The sequence below is a fragment of the Cervus elaphus genome, chromosome 33, assembly GCF_910594005.1.
Source record: "Cervus elaphus chromosome 33, mCerEla1.1, whole genome shotgun sequence".
Classification (NCBI taxonomy): Eukaryota; Metazoa; Chordata; class Mammalia; order Artiodactyla; family Cervidae; genus Cervus; species Cervus elaphus.
Genome location: NC_057847.1, coordinates 9,053,178 through 9,071,804, shown reverse-complemented (window position 1 = coordinate 9,071,804; position 18,627 = coordinate 9,053,178). Strand labels below are relative to the sequence as shown.

Here is an 18,627-nt window from a genome sequence, read left to right as displayed (position 1 = left end):
AGCTGCTGCTGCTCCGCAGGTGATTCCTACAGATGCACCTCCTGCAAGAGCTGTTGTCCTGCTGCTCGGGGGCTGCCTGAGTGTGCTCAGGAGCATCAGACAAGTGGGGCTGCCATGCCTGATTCTGGGGGAGGGTCTGATGCTGGACTAGGGCCGGATGTTGAGGGGGTACGTCTGATGCTGGGGAGAACGTCTTGTGCTAGACTAGGGTCAGAAGCTCGGGGAGAGCCTGCTGCTGGCCGAGTGTCTGATGCTGGACTAGGGCCTCATGCTGAGGGGAGGGGGACTTCTGATGCTGGACTAGGGTCTGGGGCTGGGGGAATGTCTGATGCTAGACTAGGGTCTGAGGCTGGGGGAGGGCCTGTTTCTGGGCGACTGTCTGATGTTGCACTATGGTCTGATGCTGGGGAGGGCCTGATGCTGGGCTAGGGCCTAAGGCTGGGGTGGGGGGAGCTTCTGATGCTGGACTAGGGGCTGAGGCTGGGGGAATGTCTGATGCTAGACTAGGGTCTGATGCTGGGGGAGGGCCTATTTGTGGGCGACTGTCTGATGTTGCACTAGGGTCTGATGCTGGGGAGGGCCTGATGCTGGGCTAGGGCCTAAGGCTGGGGTGGGGGAACTTCTGATGCTGGACTAGGGTCTGAGGCTGGGGGAATGTCTGATGCTAGACTAGGGTCTGATGCTGGGGGAGGGCCTGTTGCTGGGCGACTGTCTGATGTTGCACTAGGGTCTGATGCTGGACTAGGGCCTGATGCTGGGGGAGGAGGGCCTGATGCTGGGGCGGGGAGGGGGAAAATCTGATGCTGGACTAGGGCCTGATGCTGGGGGAGGGTCTGATGCTTGACTAGGGCCGGATATTGAGGGGGTACGTCTGATGCTGGGGAGAACGTCTTGTGCTAGACTAGGGTCAGAAGCTCGGGGAGAGCCTGCTGCTGGCTGAGTGTCTGATGCTGGACTAGGGCTTCATGCTGATGGGGGACTTCTGATGCTGGACTAGGGTCTGAGGCTGGGGGAATGTCTGATGCTAGACTCGGGTCTGATGCTGGGGAAGGGCCTGTTGCTGGGCGAGTGTCTGATGTTGCACTAGGGTCTGATGCTGGGGGAGGGCCTGATGCTGGACTAGGGCCTCATGCTGGGAAGGAATGTCTGATGATGTGGGGCGGTCTGATGATGGTGGGCAGCCTGCTCCCAGATGTACACAGAGTTGTGATTATAAATCTCTATGAGAAAAAAAAAAATCTCTATGAGAAATCTTTTTTCATACTTTCCTGACCACCTTTGTATGTTCTTTCTTTCTGAAGCATAATTGCTGTGCAATATTGGTTTGATTTCTGCCGTAAATCAACATGAATTAGCCCTAGGTGTGCGTATGTCCCGTCCCTCTTGAATCTCCCTCCCACCTCCCCTTGCTACATTCTTGTCTCTATGGGTATATGAATAATAAAGAGTGTTGACTAAATTGACATAAAAAGCTCCCACACACAAGCGTGCACACGCTCACTCCCTAGTGCATTCCCCTGGCCAGCCCGCCCGGGCACCCGCGGTGAGCCTTGACACCTGCACTCTCTTCCCACCCTCGGCCCGCTGCCCTCGCCTCTGCAGCAGAGGGGCCCTGGCCCCGAAGATGCTGAAGTGATGGAGCCTCTTGTCTCCGGATCCAAGGGCATGAACAGCCCGTCTGTCATCCTTTGGGGACACCTATACTTCCGCCTTCTAGCCTTTCCATTCTCTCCATCCGTTTCTCTTACCAGAATGTCCATGTGATGACACGGGCTCCCATTACCAGCTCTGGCCTGTTCTCAGGGAGAGTCCAGCTTTCCCTCGGCACTCTTAAGTGGCAGTGGGAAATTTGGCTTCAGTACTTTATTGAAAGAAAGCAATAAATAATACTGTGATAAAAATTGTTCCAAAGTAAACTGTATGTACTTTCTCACATATTCAGGAAGTTCACAAAAGATTAAGAGAAAAACAGAATGGTAACAATGAACTGTACAGGTAAACTGAAGGCACTACCCACATGTAAAGAGACATGCCGTCTCTGTCTACCAAGCTATCAGCGGCATCATAAATAACACACCGTGATCTGAACGCATCTCTTGCTGGCTTTTTTAATGTGCCGCTCAACAAGTAAAAGTTACATTTGCTACTTATACAATCCAGAATGGCTATGTCATCAAAATCTAAAAATGTATGCCTAGATCCATTCTTTAAACAAGTTTACAAACAGATGTAAAAAGATGGTTTACAGAAGAAAAATGAGGCCTTTGTCAGAGCTGCATCATGCTGTCTGTCTGTCGGGGATGTGGCTCCTTCACCATCCAGCACATTGGCTCCACAGCGGGCGCAGGGCATCGCGATTGGTCCCCGAAGAGTCTCAGCGGAGAGGAGGAATCCGGGTCCACAGAGACCAGGTTTTGGGAGAGATTGTCATAGGCTTCTTCTAGTCATACTTTCAGCCCAGATTTCAGTAGAAGCTCACACTCAACACCCGTACTTTTACATCACTTCACGCTGCAGACAAAAAGCATTTCTTGCTGGAAAAAGTACAGTTTAGGTCAGTCGTTAAAATGCGACAATTGGTTGAAATTAAGTTTGCTCATTTCAGAGTGATTGTTGGAGAGCTTGGTTACATTCTGGAAGGATAATGCACACTGTGTCATGATGGTTTTACAATCGCAGGAAAACCCCTTCTCTCATGGGTTATCATTTAAAAATCAAACAAGAATAATGACAATAAATGCATCATTTACAAAAGCCCTATGTTTGTTCATAGGCTTTATACAGACAAGCAGTACAGTACATTCATTGGAAAGACTAAAATCAGGTATCAGAAGATGAATTGATCTGAAAGGATATTTATAGCCTGAATATACAAGAATAAGTATCTATCTAAATGAAGTCATAAGTTTACATGAATATAAGAAACATTAAATTCTAAAATATTTTCTCTATGGTATGCATGAACTTTTCACTAATGAAAAACCCTGTAATGAAATCTCTTCAGGTCCATATAACAAGTAGTAACAGATTAAATTAAAGATTGCACTGCCGCGGTGGGAGGGACACCCGTGCCCAGGGACGCTAGGGAGCCTCGGGCCGTGGTCTGACCACTCCTGTGGCAGCGGGGCGCCAAGGTCACGTTCTCTGCCGCTGAGGGCTCTCCAGGGCCGACCTCCGGAGACCCGCCGACCCTCCACTCCCAGGGCGTGGCCTCCGTGCCCCCTCGGGACCAGGCCGGCCTGTGCTCACCCCGAAGCTCAGCAGGAGTGAGTCCTGACTGTGGCGGAGTCCAGCCTCTGCATTCCCGCCACGCTGCCGGGTCCCAGGAGCGCGGGAGGAAGCGTGCAAACCCAGAGTGCAATTAGTCGTGGAACATCACACGGGCTGGAGGACACACACACTCACTCCCGCAGCAGCGCCCACTCCTACTCAGGGTCTGGGGAAACTTCTAGACGGTGGATGATCCAGAGAGAGCGAGCCTGGGGGCTGCCACGTGGGGGTCCCTGCCACTCGGGTTGGGGGTGGGGGCGGTCACACTAGAGCAGCAACCGCACATTCGATGACAGAAGCGCTGACATGGGGACAGCCACTGCACGTGACCAGCTGCCAGCCTCTCCTTAGACCTCCAGATTCACAGGGATGCATGACGTCTCTTCCAGCCCTCTGGACTGGATCTGTGAGAACAGGACGTGGGGAGGGACCAGCTACTTGTGGGTCAGTGGCCGGGCCCTCGTGGCCTGGAGCCCCGCGATCTGCTGTCCTGGGGGCCATGCCGCTCTCCACAGGCCGCTCCAGGGAGGGCAGAGCACGGGGCTGATCTAAGAAAGCGGAACCTCAGTCTCAGCCTCCCTCGGAAATGTCACCACTAATGTTGTTTTCTCATCACAGTACAGGCTGTAGGGCCCAATGGGTCGGCCCCGACCCCCAACTCCAAGTTGACTAGGAAATCTCCATAACCCCCTAGCAGAAACCCGCTTCCCCCAATTCAACATTTCCGTCTTCCCCTGGGCCCCTCAGGAACACATCTGATGAGTCTCTGGCCAGGGTTCCAGAGAGGGCTGAAGACAGCGGGGGCTGCTGATGGAGCAGGCCACCTATCTAAACCCTCTGATTCTAAGCGCCCCGGACACCTGCTGCACTGCGACTTCAAAAGCCTTGAGAACAACCCAGTTACACAGTTTATACCCTGCCTATCTCACGGGGTTTGTAAAAGGTCATCTGCCATATATTATATTCCCAACACCTCTTTCTAGGATTCTTTCTAATTTATCTAAACTCTAATGTCTATGCCAGCGTGTGCATCTGGCAGGAAAATGTTGGATTTATAATGAGGAGAATGGAAAATAAAAAAGCAAGCAGTAAGACTCTTCAATCGACTAAAGCTAAGCTGCAGTTAAGACTTGTAAAAATGAGCTGCATGCTCCTTGGAAGGAAAATGCCGTTTAAAACAGGAGAGAGTCACTGGGTCTCCCCCACCCCTGGTTAAGCGTATTATTGAGTTCTGGTGAAGAGACGATGCTGCTTCCCTGTAAGCCCCCTCACCGAAAGTGCCCAGCTTAACACTTTGCTCTGTCAGAGCAAGTGAGAGCAAAGCTTAGAAATCTACTCATGGGAAGGGCTAATAACAGGAAGAAAATGGCACCAAAGAGACCCTCCAGGCCCCGCTCCCTCGGGGTGAGCGCACACTCCCTCTGGGATCCCCCAGTGTGGCCGGCACCGCCAACCGGGGAGAAAGGAGCCCCTTAGACGCCGCTGTCACGGACGGGACCCTGGCGGCATGGGGGGGCGCGTGCACAAGGCGTCTGAGCCACAGAGCCTGACCCCGGCCCAGGCTGTCTGGCCGTCTGTCTTGCCATCAAGTGGGGATACAGCGGCCCCGGGCACCCAGCCTGAATGAGCAGCGTTCTCTGGCAGAGAGGCCGTCAGAGGGAAAACCAGAGCTGGGTTTGAAAGTACAACTGCCAAGCCGGTGTACTTACGGCCCGGCTGAACTCGGGGGAGGACCTCTCTCGGCCTCACCTTCTTCCTTCACCCCATCGACTGACAGTGTGCAGGGGCCCGAGGGTGGGGACAGCGAGGACGGGACCCGGCGGTTTGCGGGCAGAGACTCTGCGCACGCAGCAGCTGAGCCACAGACATGCTGTGGTCTGAATGTTTTCCTCCAAGGGGGCGCCCTCCTCAAGCTGTTATCATCATCCTTGGAAGTTACAGGACAGAAAACAAGACAGATTTTAAAACAAAGGACAAAAACAAAAAGCCACCAGCCCTTTAAATGGCCGAGTTTGCTACTGCACTTTTGTCCACGTGTATTTGACCCCATTCGTGATGACCATGTGACTGATTTGCCCAAACTGGGACCAGAGGAGCGTGGCAAGTGTGGGGTAACACGTGTGCCAGGACCCTGACTGCACCCTAACTGGACCACCCTGGTTGCCCGGGAGGACATTCCTCCTGACAGTTAGCAGGTTTCACTTCTCACTTTGGAGAAATCACATCTTGCTATATAATACAACACACTGTCATTTGCCATGGAAACATTTTCAAGCTGTAACCAGCCCTGTCTCACACTGAACAGAGCCCATGGATGCTTCTTCAGGTGTCCGAGTCTCCTTGTCACACTGACGTCTCCTTAACGTCCAATGAAGAGGAGAACCACAGTGTGGGGCTGAACGAGTCACGGTTGTGTGTCACGGGGAATTAATGGTTTGTGTGTTTTCAGTACACTTATGAAACAGTCCCCCAAGCACACGGGGCCTGGAATAGGGTAAGGCCATCCAGTTGCTCCCCAAAACACAACTCACAGACACCATTCCTAAGCAGAAACCAACGTTTCAATATAAAATAACTTTGAGGGAGACTAAAACTTAAATAGCAAAATTTAAATAGGTTTTCTAATGACTCAAATGAACTCAATCACACCAAGGTGAGCTTTCAACGGGCCATCTCCCCAACCGTATTTTTATCTTTACTTTCCTTCTTAGTAAAAACTGGAGATGAAAACAGCACTTCCATGCACAAGGCGATAGTAAGGATTAAGTGAATGAACCTATGAAGGTACCTGGCCTCGTTCAGTAAGTTTTGTTACTGTTACTGCTATCAGTGGTCTATTTTCTGAACGGTCGGGGAGGCCTTACCCTGTGTTTAATGGGGAATATCCGTTTTGAAATTTTATTTTATTTATTCTCGGCTGTGATGTGTCTCTGGTGCTGTGTGCACACTTTCTCCGGTTATCACGGTCAGGCTTCACAGTGCAGTGGCTTGTCTTGTTGTGGAACCCAGGCTCGAGGGCACGGGGGCTTGTCACCTCATGGCGTATGGGGCCTTCCCAGGCCTGGGATCGAACTATTGTCCCCTGCATTAGCAGGCGGATGATTCTAACCCGCTGGACCACCAGGGAAGCCCTACAGCTAACGCCTTATTGAGAATCGCTCCGTTGTACTCAGGCGCTCAGAGCCACAAGCGCACAGCGAGGCACTGCCCCAGGGAGACCCCGCACGGACAGCCCGCGTCCCCTCCGGCCTCCCCACCCGCCTGGCAACTGAAGTGCCTCCGGCTTCCTCCCTCCCCAGCGGAGAGGCTCCCGCTCCATCGTCAAGGACACCCCCTCCGGCCTGGGCACAGGACCATGCTGCCTCCTCAAGTCCTTTGACGGGGGGCCAGAGCAGTGTTCTTCGCACTCACAGGCGTGCACAGCGGGCCCTGCCCTTCTCGGCTCTGGAGTGATCCGCAGCCTGCAGCAGCATTTGTGAGTGGAACAGGACGCAGGGCACAGTCACAGGGAGATCTCCAGAGTCGTGGGGAAGTGCTCTCCCCTCAAGACACACAAGCTGCAGAGCGATGTGGGCCCGAGGGCAGAGCACAAGTTCTCTGGCCACAGAGGCCGATCTCAAACACTCCTTCCCACCCCTCCCCTGTAACGATGCGAGGTGTGATTTCTCCTCGGAAAGCATGTCCTGAGTTTTTCTTTCCAACAGGAAACCTCTGAGGCGGCTTGTACACTGGGAACCGAGAAATAGGACTGTACTAGCCTTTCATTCTGTGCTAGTTCATTCTGGCTTTCTTCTCTTTTCCTTTCCAGTTCTTTTCGGTCATAATTCAACCTTCACAGGCACACAATTCCACACTGCAAACTGTTTCTGTTTCCAAGAGAAAAAGAAAAAATTTAGACCTGGCCACAGGCAAACGTCTCTCAGCCAACTAGTAAGAACTACTTGCACTGACTGACCTGTGAAAACTATCAACCATTTTCAGCTGTCCGCAAAGGTCTTTCTTGGTCAGGTGGTCCAGCATCCGCGTGTCCACAAGGCACTCCATGACGTAGCTGCGGTACTGCCGGAGGCCCAGGCTGGGCAGTCACTCGGTGCCGATCCGCTCGAGGCTCACGTCCCTGTATGCGAGGGTCTGCTTTCAATAACTAAGGATGGTTAATTCAGGAAAAAACAACAAAAAAAACCCCATGGAAACAGTCACAAGGGCCATTTAAGTCATCTTACAAATGGATTTTTAAACAATTACATATTCTCAAAGGCTAAGCTAAAGACAACATTGTTGCTCATAACTTCAAAATAATTTGATCTTTTATTTGCTACCTTTTAAATTTGCTGGCAAACTTTTAGACAAAGAAACTACACCATTAAAAGTCTATGACTCATCTGTGGTAATAAATTTAACCTATCGACCAAACCATGATAAAATTATAACTGACTGCACATTACTTCTCTGAAATAGCTTTTATATGTAATATAATAATATATCAACAAAGAATGACCATGACTCATGAACAAGTTTGAAGGATCAACCTAACTCTACTCACTAAAAACATCTCTGGCTGGCTTTAATTTTAGTTTGAACACTTTGTTTTCTAAATTTCTCTAGCAAAACATCTGCTAATTTCAAAGTCAGTTAAGTGAATTAAAAATAGGTTTAAAAAGAAGAGATAAGGAATACAAGAACTAAACTCGACTGAAAGAAGAAATAGACAAACCCACAATTACAGTCAGGGACCCCAATCTTCCTCTCAGTGACTCAATAACTGATTGAACAAGGAAGCCAAGCAGACAACCATCCAAGTTCAGTGAGGATGTAGAAGCTTTTAAACAATTCACCAGGCTAGAATACTGGAGTGGGTTGCCAATGCTCGTCCAGGGGATCTTCCCAACCCAAGGATCAAACCCAGGTCTCGCACATTGCAGGCAGATTCTTTACCATCTGAGGTACCAGGGAAGCCCTCTTAAACAGCACTATCACCCAACCTGATCTCACTGACACTTTATAGAGCACTCCGTCCAACAGCAGCACGATAACACTCTTTTCAAGGGGACACAGGACATTCTTCAAAAGACAGACCAATCTCAGCATACTTAAAGTGACTAAAATCATGCAAAGGATGTTTTCTGATCTCAGCAGAATCAAAATAGAAATTAAAAAACCCTGATATCCAGGAATCTCCCAAACATCAGGAAATTAGCATATGTCTAAAGAATTCATGTGGCAAAGAAGAAATCACAAATGAAACGGGAAATGATTTGAAGTGGATAACAGTGAACATACAATATGCTAAAAACTGCAGGACATGGTTAAATCAGCACCTGGAGGGAAACGGAGAGTATTAAATACTTATACAAATGAGAGAGATTGTGAGTCAATAGTCTAAGACTCGATCTTAAAACACTAATAAAAGAACAAATGAAATCCACAGTAAGCAGAAAGAAGAAAAAGAAAGAGCAAAAATCAATGAAATGGGAACCAGAGAAACAAAACGAAATGAAGAAACTAAAATCAGGTTCTTCAGAAGTATCAGTAAAATTGACTAAGCAGAGTGATGAAGAAAGAAGAGAAGACATAAACTACCAATGTCAAGAATCACAGAGGGAGCATCAGTACAGATCCTACAGACACTGGAAGGATAGGGCAAACTGTGAACAATGTTAGGCAGCTTAGATAACATACCCTACTTTCTTGAAAGACACAACCTACGAGAGCCACTCAGTAAGAAACAGATGACCTGGATCTATTAAAACTCAAATCTGTAGTTAGAAATCCTATCCACCCACACACCCACACACACAAAATCTCTACCCTAAATGACTTTACCAGTGAATCCTAACAAACAGCTATGAAGAAAATCCCAGTTAACACAAACTATTCCAAAATAGTGACAAAAATAACACCCAACTCATTCCGAGGCCAGAATTCTCTTGATACCAAAACCAGACAAACATATTACAAGAATATCAGTATGCCTCTGAGACACAGATGCAAAATTCCTTAAAGACTCATCAGGAAATCAGTTATCATTGAAAAGTACAAGGTATCATGACAAGCAGGGTTTATCCCAAGAACATAAGGTTAGGCCAACATTTGGAAAAAATCAGTGAAATCCACCACATCAATGGGCTGAAAATAAAAACCACAGTATTACCTTAAAAGATAGAGAAAAGGCATCTGACAATATTCATCATTGATATGTGGAAATCTTAGCAATCTAGGAACGGAAGAAAACTGCCTCAACCTCAGGAATAGCATCTATGAAACATGTAGAGCTGACATCATATGGTGCTTTCTCCCAAAGATCAGGAACAGAGCAAGGACGTCTGCTCTTATGTCTTTTATTCCACTCTGTACTGGAACTCCTAGCCACTGTAACAAGACAAGAAAAAAGAAATCGAAATCACATGAACTGAAAAAGCAATACAACTGTCTTTGCTGATGACATGATGATTAACATGGAAAATGAATCGACAAAACAGTTACAAGCATGAAAGTGAGTTCAGCAAAGTTGCAGTATACAAGGTCAACATGTAAAAATGCACTCTATTTCTAAATACTAGAAATAAGCCAGAAATTGACATTTTGAAGAATACCCTTTATTATAATGTCATCAAAACCTATGAACTCCTCAGGAATAGATCTAATGGAATATGTGCAAGATCTGCACAGTGACAGTAGACACCCGACACGTATATACACACACACCAAAGAAGGCACTTGACGTTCTTCAGTCCAAGAAGACTAAGGTATGTGCTGAGGAATTCCGTACGTTATGGAATTCTTGGACCTAATACTTCCTGACTACCAGCGTGGATTGTTTCAGAAATTGGCCTCTGATCTACTATTTACACCAAAAAAGCTAGAAGGAATCGTAAAAACTCCAACAAGAACACAAGTTCTAATAGAAAAAAAAACAAAACAACTTTCTATTAGAAAATACATTTCTATAAATAATCATGAGTGGAGATAAACATGAAACATTTTTACATCATCACAGTATCATGTGTTTTCACTCTTTCAATTACAACTCTCATCTCATAAGCCTGACACTTAGAGCATGAATATGTGGTATTATTTTCTTACTTGTTGATTATGGATTTTTAAATAGACACAGAATGCAAAGACTTTGCTAAATAGAGAATTCCATGGAAGGAGAAGCCTCCTCATTTTTGTTCACTCATTATATAGTCTATTCACATTTTAGTGGTCGATAATATAAGTTCCTGGGAGGATCAGGCTCAGTCCCAGGGAGACCCACATCTCCTGGGCTGTCATCCCAGCCCGTGGAAAAAATGCACACAACAGGGCTCTCTCAGGGAAAGAGAACATTTGGCACAGAAGAGACTCTGTAGGGTCTGTTTTTCCATCACTGAAACGGTCACAAACACAAATCAGTTTTCTGAACTCTGAACAAGGTGAGAGTGATGGCATGGATCCCGTTCAATCCGGTACCACCAGTGGATAGCACAGTCCCATGCAGACCCCTGGGTGATGCTACTGGCTAAATTAAGACATTAAAATCTCTGACCACAGCTTGATGTCTTCTGCCGGAGAGCCCGAGGCCATCTCAAACTTCCCTTTGGCTCAGGAGCAGGTCACTGTGTGCCAGCACAGGGGAGATGCACGTTACGTCATCTGCCCTTGACGGCTTCACAGAAAGGGGTCCTTGCTTACGCTGAAGACCAAAACTTAGCAATTCTGGCGTCGTTGGCATGGCTCATCCTTGTTTGGATTTCCATTGCAAAAAGCAAACGTTCAGCTTAATTTATATGTCAGCGTAATTCCCAAGATGCAGGCAAAGTTCTGCCTCTTAGTGTAAAATATACTGATATTTAAGTAACAGTGAAATGCGCTCTTTTCAATTCACTGATGGTCATTACTGACTGGGTTAAATAATTAATGAGGATATTTATCTGGAGCAGAGGCACAGAATACCTAAGTCAAGGTGCCGGGGTCCAGCCCCAGCAGGATCCAGGGGAACCCTCAGGATGAACGGCGTCGGCGAATGAGAGAGAGAGAGAGAGAGAGAGACCAGACCAGGAAGGTGCGGCAGAGTCTGGCAGTTGCTTTATTTTTCACCATAGCCTTTATACCCTAAGTTGGTACATTTCTAAGGGGCAGATAAGCATACAGACTTAGTTTAACAACATCAGCTTGTCCTTCACAAAACCAGGTGTGCTCTGTATATTTTCTGTTTATGAGAGTCTTTTCCCATAGATTTTTTGTACATTATCTTCTGGCCTTGAGGTTAGCAGAAAACAGAAAATTGGGAGTCTCATGGTACAGCAAGTTGTAACATAATAGAAATACAATCTTGTTAACATAAAAGTCAGTCTTTTTGCAGAAATTTTCAGTTAAATTTATGTAAAAAGTTTAACAGACAAAGACTCTGTGTCTCTGGTGAGGCAGCCCCTGTTTAGCGCTCTTGGTTAAAATTAACAATTATCTTATTGTTTTTACACTAGGGCTAAACTCTTATTTTACTAGATCTGCAACTACATTAACAATAGTTTCTACTGCACAACCTCAGCACATTAACATCAATCTAACGTTGATCTAATAACCACTTTTAAAACAATATTTTTTGTATTTTTTAATAGGGCTTCTTCACCCCCCAAAGGGCTCTGTGCCTATTAGGGCCTTATTAATGGTTAATCTCTATGTATAATATCTCTTGGCTTTCAGGCCTGTTGACAATTTATGGCTTGCACCTGGTGCAACTTTAAGCAACTTCAGTAGCCGACCCTGTCTTTTTTGTGGTTAATCTATTTTCTTTCTATTAGGTGTCATCTCCATGGGAACTAGATAGGATTACATTTTTCACAGAACAGAAATGCAAAGGATTGCAAAAACAGCAGATATGGCACAAAATAGGCTCTTAGTCTAAAAGTTAATTACCTGCAAGAAGTCGCCAGCTAATCTCTATCTAAACTATTTTCTATTAGGCGTATATGTGGCTATAATATTTGTGGAGCTTTTCTCACCCCGCGAAGGGGCCTATGCTTAATAGTTTCTTTTGTTAGTGTACTGTGCTTGGGATGTTTAGAACAATCATGAGCATTTTGTGCAATGAGAGCACATATTTATCAAACAAGCCAGAATGCCAGCAAAAGGGATTGAACTGAAGCATTTCCTTCATCCCTGGCCCCTTCATAGGGTACCAGTGTCCAGGAGATTTATTAATTAGCTTTTAAGTTGGTCTTTATTCAGTGAAAGAAGAGCAGGTGAGCTCTCGGCAGGCAACACAAGAATCTGCAGCAGGGAAAATAAGAACAACAGCAGATAAAGGGGGAGGATATAGGGTAGGGTAGAGGCCGAGGCCAACCTGGAGGGTCCCTTATCCTAGACGGCCTTGCCTGTCAGGTGTTTTCCTCATGACCTCGTCACGGATGGGGTCCCGGACGGCCTTGCCTGCACAGTATTTTCTTCATGACTTTGTCACGGGCGGGACCCCCCATAACGGCTCCTGGCATCAAGGCGAGGGGGAGTTCACAGAATCATATTATAGCCACTTTGCTCTTCTGTTAAGTGATATAATTGGCTTTACTTCTGAAGCACAAATAGAGGGAAATGGGTGTTTCACCTCTCAGCTTGTGGTCAGGAAAACTCTGATTCAGAATTCCTTTGATTCTTTGGTTACACAGGTATCTTTCAGGGTCCATACACAGCACTGCCACTAGGGAGCCCCTCAGGGAAACTCCTGCCCACACCTGGTAGACTTGGACTTGTCGAGTGTCACAGAACAAAGTCGGTGGGGTCACAGGCAGGAAAATCACTGTTTTCTATCAAACTGTCTCAAAGCAAGGTTGCAAAACAGTTGTGACAGAGTTTTTGCTTTTGAGTTCAACTGGGGACCTACAAATTCAACATGTGCATTAAGCAAGAGTAGGCTCAATTTCTGAGAAGTCCATCAGTAGGAAAGACTTTGGAACACATAGGATTAGGACAGTCCACGGTAAATACTGACAGAGGCAGCGTCTCTATGGCAACTCTTGTGTTGGAAATTTATTTAAACATGATTTTCTCATTAGCAGATCTCGTAACTGACGCTACCCCACCGGGGACTGAAACACACCACCCAAGTAGCTGCCCAAGCCATAGGGCTTTGCAGGAAAGAACGTGTATCAAAGAGATTTATGTCCATGAGAATTAACTACCAGAGATGTTCAAAACTGTCCATGAGACGTTCTCTTTAATCTTGTGCTTTGCTTCGGCTAATGCTTTCAAACCGTTACCAGTATTCTGACTAAATCAAGGTGTTGAAAACATCAAGAAAAGTAAATTACAAATTCTCATCCTCCCAGTCTTTTTGTTGCTATATATATAGTGAAGAATACATTACAGAAAGTCTCCAACCTGAGCCCAGCTTCCCTCCTCATCCTCCTGATGTTACGTGGTTAGGGATACAAAAGAGCAGAACGATTAGGACTGGTGAGTGGGGGACAGGAGCACCTTCACTCTGCAGGGGAGGGGCAACCGAACTTGGAGACAAGGGTCACAGGGTCAGAGCAGCAGGCAGCAGCCATGCAAAGGCCTCAATCCCAACATCTCATGCAAAGAGCGCCCCCCACCCCCACCCCGGCAAGCACACCCACAGAAGAGAACACTAGGCCCCAGGGCTCAACCGCGGTCCCAGAAGGGAGACAGGCATCGAGTCTGTTCTACAGGGAGCAAGTCTACCAACTTCAAGTTCCTGAACCAAACACAACGTAAGATTAAATATGGATTATTCATATGTTTAACCAATACCTAAGAGAGACACTGATCCAGAACAAATTGAATGTGAAACGACATTTTTGTTTTCCACCAAAAGCCGAGAACGGCCGCCCTGAGGTGGGGCCGCCCAGGGAGGGAGAGGAGCGTGCGGGCGGGACTGGCGGTTGGCGGCGTGGCCGTGAGTATCTCCATCTCCTGTGCTCACCAGACGTTTCCTGAGGTCTAGGGGGCCCCGGGACCAGCCACACCCCGGCCAGGGCAGCAGTGGCAGAGAGGACAGGTGGCAGAACCGGGAGCCCGGGCGCGGAGGGGCGGGCGGGGGCAGAGGCCGGCCCCCACCGCCCCATCATCAGCGCAGGGAGAACATGCCAGGCCTGCTCCTGGAACGACCCTGCCCTCCTAACACTGGGTCCCAGCCACAAGGAGGGAGCCCCAGCGCTTCGCATGCAGCGCTGACCGCCTGAGCCAGGGGAGACGGCGAGAGGACAGAACGCCCGGGGGCGCCGCTGAGTGCAGGGAGGCATTCTCCAGGAGCTGTGAACGCCGCGCGCTTAGAAGGCTCTCGCCCAGGCAGGGCACAGCGGCCAGCTCTGGGTTCTGGGGGCACGGCCCTGAGCAGGTGCCCGCCAGGGACTGGGTCTCTCTGTATCAGAGGAAGCTGCGGGGGCTCCAGCAACGGCACCCCGCGGCATCGCCGGCTGAGACAGCTGAGCCCCCAGGGGGCGGGCGGGCTCCTGGGGACCTGCTGTACCCCATCCCGGGGGGGGGCAGCCTCCTCGCGGGGGCTGCTGCTTGTGGTCACCGCCGGTTAAACTCAACTCATAAGAAGCTCCTTTACTGAGACTCTTCATCAAACCTCCGGGGAACTCTCAGCACCTCCATTTCTCAAAAGGTGGCTCTGGTGAGCCCTCCGGGGCACAGAGAGCGGAGCAGATATGCTGAGAACAAGCGCATCTGTGCGGGGTGAGCCCACCACCGTCACGCTCGCACTTAGAGGCCAGACGGACGAGAAAGCCTTCACGCTTTCCGTGTGCAATGATCGTGAGCTGAGCCAGGGCAGCTCCTCAGGGCAGGTACGTCTGGGAGGCCACGTCTCCTCAGCAGGGTTCCTCTCCAGAGTGGACATACCGAGCTTGGCGACTGGGCTGTGTCCTGAGTCCGCACTCGAGAAATAAGGAGCTGGCCGGCGCTGATCTCCTGGCGGCAATCCATGTTTGCACCAGATTTGCTTTAACTTTTCCAACGAGGAGGACCCTCTTACAGGACTTTCAAGGTTTCCCACGTGGAGGAAACTTGGATGAACACAATAGGACTTGGTGTGAACTGGCAGATGTACGGACTCTTAAAACCCTGAGAGCCCAGGGTCTACAGCTCCCAAAAAGGAAATTGCTGAAGAGCACAGGCCAGACAAGGCAAATGAGGGGAAAGCAATGCAGCCTGGGGGCTAAGCCTTTTCTCTTTCACTTTCCTGACATTTATATTTCCATGTGTTTTAATACATTTTCAAAAACTTCCTTTTGTTACAATTTTCACATTTTCAAAACTCCCTTTTTTATGTTTTCAAAAACATCCATTTCTCTGTTACAATGCCACTGCAGCCCAGCTGTTACAAAAATAATCTGTCTGAAGTATTCCATCCTCTATCTTTTAACAACACAACTGCCACAATGAAAAGCTGTCATGGTTTTGAATGCTAGAACTTTAAGCTGGAGCAGCGGACGTCTGTATAGAAAACCCCAGAAGCGACACAAACGCGGAGGCGGGGGCGGGGGGGGGGTGAGCTCTCCCTACGGAAGGGGGCAGGGGCACGGTTCTGGACGTGGGAGGGGCGGAGGGGCTGCTCAGGGACGTGATCTCCCGGATCGCCAGCCGCAGCTTCAGCTGGCGCAGCGGTTGCTGATGCCGATCTCACGCTGGATCCCTGCGCCCGACAGGGCGGACATGATGGCGGCGCTCTTCACGCTGGCTGGGCAAGCAGCCACATACCAGGCCGGCATCCCGACCCGGAGCTGGGGACGGGAGATACAAGGCAGGAGGTTATGCGTGGCTGTGGAGGGACTGACGCTCCCAGCCCAGGACGGGGTGGGGTGGGCATGGGGTGGGGGCGCATACACACCTCCCGCCAGACCACAGCAGCCGGCCCCTCCCATTGTGCAAAACGCAAGCCTTGTCTCCAGGCTACCTGGAGCAGCTCGTGCCCACAAGTAATGAGACATTCAAAATTCACGAATCACTACTACACACGGATATAAAACAAGTTAACCTAGGTATTTATTCTCTTTATGAATGTGCAACACTGAAACAGTACGTATCTCCTCATTTTCCGTTAATCTTCTAAACCATCTACTTAATGACAGTTCAGACATTTTACAAAGAACACCTGAGTCATGGAATGCTGAATGACTCCCCACTATTCCCTACAGAATCACCTCCTTCCAGGAGGAAAGAGTTATTGCCAACCTTAAAGGTTCAGAAGTCTGCACATCCAAGAGAGGAAGGTAGTCAAGGAGAAACATCCACTCTCCCCTTTCTAAACAGTGAGGACAGATATGTAGAAGAGGAAACCACAGCAGGGCCTGAGCAGAGGAGCCTGGCCCTGAGAGAGCTTCTGGGATGCACAGCATTGCACAACAGACCCACGCGGAGCAACGCAGACTTTCCACACAGAACTCACCCAGTGAGCCAGGGGACGGCTGGGTGGGGCTGCTGCTCTCCCGTGCCGCTGTTCCGCTGATTAGCTGGTGCTGCATTAAGACCCTGGTTATTCTCTTGGCTAGGGCGCTGTGTGGCTTGCGGGTCCCTCGTTCTCCAACCAGGGATCAAACCCCAGGCCCCTGCAGTGGAAGCGCAGAGTCATAGCTATTGGACTGCCAGGGAATTCCCTAAAGAAATACAGCAGCTTTACAAGACACTCAGATAGCATGCGACTTTACTTAAGACTGTGAAGTCTATGTATGCTTCAAGCTCAAATGTTTCACATCAAATTTCAAGTAACTCTTCCTTTAAGTCAACCTTGGGTTTCCTAGAATAGTAAATATCCTATTTTCTAGGAGTAATTATACCCGAAAATACAACGTGTGTCTTAATAGCTCAATAGTGAAAGTGAAAGTGAATTCTCTCAGTTGTGTCCGACTTTTTGCGACCCTACGGACTGTAGCCTAGAAGGCTCCTCTGTCCATGGAATTTTACAGGCAAGAGTACTAGAGTGGGTTACCATGTCCTTCTCCAGGGGATCTTCCCAACCCAGGGATCAAACCCAGGTTTCTGACATTGCAGGTGACGCTTTACCGTTTGAGCTACTGGGGAAGCCCCTTAATAGCTCAAGGAGAGTTTCTGAAAAGGCAAACTTTTTAAATTCCCATATCCCAGGGGAACGAGGCATATACCACATGCCTGGAGTTGGCGTCCCAACCACAACCACCATCCAGAAGCAAATGGAAGACTCGCCTGGCTTCTGCTGGAGTTTATTTCCTTGGCTGTAAGATATCGCACCACTCTGCTGTCACCGGCTCACTCTCAGCTGAAACCTCTCTTTACAGAGACGGCTTGAGAGACGAGCCTGGGGGGCTGCCTGCTCTGCGGAATGCTGCGATGACCCTGCTCGGGCTGCACTGCAGGGCAACTTAGCTGGGCTCTCCTCTGCCCCCTCGAGGATCAAATTCAAGTCCGAGTCCCCAAGTGCAATTCATTAAAACACTTGCTCTAGCAGTAAACTGACGTGGCATGCTTCCTCACCTTAAAATTAGAGTCACAGGAGAAAGACATTCAGAAATACGGTGAATTCTGTGGGGAACAGACAGGCCCGAGAGAAAGTCACACCGTCTGTGGATGACAACGGGCGCGTTAAAGCAGAACATGAGCACCACGGTCAAGCTGTCTTTCCTAACGAGATGCTGTGTGAGCCTCTTCCCATCAAATGCCACACTCGGGGCACCACCCAGACAACAGGTGTGGCCTTGTTTTCTGAGACTGACCGTCCGCACAGCCCAGCACCTCCTACGAGGGTTCGCAGGGCTCCCCTTCACCAGCACCGGGCCCCAGCCCTGCAGCGCTGCGCGGCTCAGAGCCTGGAGCTGGGGCCGAGTCCCACGGGGAGGCCTCAGGACACACACAGCTCAGCAAGCCTGCTGACTCGGCTTCCCCTGCGAGATGGCGCCAAGGGGAAGAGGAAAGACAGCATTGAGAGCAGGAGCTACGTGAGGCCCGGGGGTGTCCCCGCACGCCCAGGACACCGCGTGACCCACAGGGACTCGGGCGGTCCCGGCGGCCTCGGCCTCCACTCCTCACGGAGCACGTCCAGCACCTGCTACGCCCGCAGTGCTCTCCCTGGGACTTTCCACGGAACATGAAAATCTGAGATTCACCAACCCTGAATAATTCCCTGAAAGTGGATGCGTTGGCTGCGTAAATTTAGCAATTAAAAGAATACCTTTGAGACAAATCGGGGCTTAATAGAAAGAAAACAGTTTTGAGAAACCAACTCATTCTCACATCTATAATGCCATAAATGTTAAACTATATTCAAGTGATATTTTTCCTGGAACACTAAAATATTTTTCACGTTTTATAGATAAGGCATTTTCCCTGTAGTCAATGTTGTCTCTGGCTGACAGAACTGAGATCACCCACTGTGTTCAGAAA

The 18,627-nt window shown here is 48.9% G+C and overlaps 1 long non-coding RNA gene across 1 annotated transcript; it reads right to left on the bottom strand.

Annotated features, from left to right (window-relative positions):
* Nucleotides 1-9,453: 9,453 nt before the first annotated feature.
* LOC122688491 lies at nucleotides 9,454-17,808 on the bottom strand. Its single transcript, XR_006339479.1, has 3 exons — nucleotides 17,722-17,808; nucleotides 16,661-16,820; nucleotides 9,454-9,639 (listed from the first exon to the last, which is right to left on the bottom strand). It is a non-coding gene; the product is annotated as an uncharacterized LOC122688491 (long non-coding RNA).
* Nucleotides 17,809-18,627: the final 819 nt, after the last annotated feature.